The sequence below is a fragment of the Etheostoma spectabile genome, chromosome 23 (assembly GCF_008692095.1).
Source record: "Etheostoma spectabile isolate EspeVRDwgs_2016 chromosome 23, UIUC_Espe_1.0, whole genome shotgun sequence".
NCBI classification, from domain to species: Eukaryota; Metazoa; Chordata; class Actinopteri; order Perciformes; family Percidae; genus Etheostoma; species Etheostoma spectabile.
The window spans coordinates 10,006,128-10,007,942 of NC_045755.1; the positions used below are offsets into that span (position 1 = coordinate 10,006,128).

Consider the following 1,815-nt stretch of genomic DNA (forward strand, 5'->3'; position numbering starts at 1 on the left):
ACACACACACACACACACACACACACACACGTTTTCAAGTATATATTGTGCCAACAAGGTTTTAAATTTGCAAGATGTCTGCTTCTAGCCTAGTTATTGTTTGGAAGTACAAGAAGTAACGTCATCTTGGACAGTACAAAACTGGAAAAAGTCTAAAATATTTTTTTTTAAAGTAAAAAAACAACAAAAAACAGACAAAAATCACTGAATATAAATATATATGTTGACATGATTTAACAAAGCACAGCATTGTTCTTTGATGACAATAGTGCATCTTTGCTAAACGTAAATTGTAGTTTGCAAGCTGTAATTGAAGTGTGTGCCTCAAAACTGAACAAACATTTGTCACAGTTGGAAACATTGACAATGTTTTAATTGGAGCTTTGTCCCAATTACCACTGTTACAAAATGTTCCTTTTCTGGCTGCAGAAATGATGTTCATCCTGTCACCTTCTTTCACACCAGTATAAAGTAAGAAATTAGACTTAAGCATTTGAGGTGTTTACAGGGTGTGTTGTGGCTTTTGTCCATGTAATTGGTCTGCTCTTTTGGCTGTTTACTCTGTATGCCAATCGCCATGACAAGTCCACAACATAGTATTGATGTAAAAATTAAGTTGCTGAATTACAAAGGAAAATGGAGCCACAGTCAGCTTGCATCAATAAAGCAGGAAGGCCATGGCCTCTCTCCTGCTATTTTACCTTTTTAGGATTTAAGGTAAAATTAAATAGTTTTGGCACTTTGATCAATAAGTACATAAAACACCGTAAAGGTTATTTGGTAAATTATCTTTGGTGTTTCTTTGTTCCAGACAGAAATGTATGTTTTGTGTTTTTTAGAAAAGTAGAATGAATTTGTTCTAAGCATTGATTTAGTCAAGATTGAAGATTTAGCAGAAGACAAGCCAAAAATACACGTCACACTGATTTTGAAATAAATCTCTAAACTACATTGCATAAATTGCCCATACTGAGTATCATGCTAAATCGCACATATGTTTATTTTAGACATTTACCCGTATCTGTTAGCTATTGATTACAGTGAGTTCAATAGTGGGATATTTTAAAATTCCTTGATCTACAATTAACCTTACAAGCAACCAGAAATGTGCAGGGTGAAATGTGATTTCCTCACTACCCTTACTAATAAAACCAAACAATAAACCTGTGGGGTCCCTGGTTACCCATGTACAGTAGCTCAGTCCTTGTCGCAGCAGCGGGTTTGGTTCCGACATGCAGCCCTTTGCTGCATGTCATTAGCCCTCTCTCCCACTTTCTGGACTTAATCTGTCCTATAAGTAAAAGCCAAAAAAACAATAAACCCGTACCAGCATCAGGGTCCACTGTTCACCAGCTGACCTGGTATTCCCTGGTGATTGAGGTTGAGCAGAAGCAAAGCGTTTTCCAATACGTATCAATACATTTCCTTCTGTTCACGTCCCTGTTTGGCTTGATAAAGTGGCACTGTGTGACACCCAAGCTGAAGTATCAGATGCTGCGCTAGCTCTCATTACTGTTGGACAAAGCATAAAAAATGTTTGTCATCAGCATCCCTCTGCCCATATTATGAAAAAATCACCTTTTCTGAGATTTGTTGTGTGATTTTGTGTCTCTGGTGCTTCCACACGTATACAAACTGGAAAAAAACAACACATCCATTCGGTTTTGAGTGAGATACGAGTTTCTGAATGTCCTCTGCCTTCAGTCTCCAGGTTAGCTGTTCAAAATCTCAACCGCTTTCTATGTAACCAGCCAAGACGAGCGCTAGCATGCTAGCTCGTTCTCAATGGCGAAACACTGCTACAACACACACTAG

The 1,815-nt window shown here is 37.9% G+C and overlaps 1 protein-coding gene across 5 annotated transcripts in view; it reads left to right on the forward strand.

The window, feature by feature from the left end:
• The window catches only part of znf800b (zinc finger protein 800b), a 32,907-nt gene that overhangs the window by 17,409 nt on the left and 13,683 nt on the right, over positions 1-1,815 (forward strand). The gene's annotated exons all lie outside the window — the stretch shown is intronic.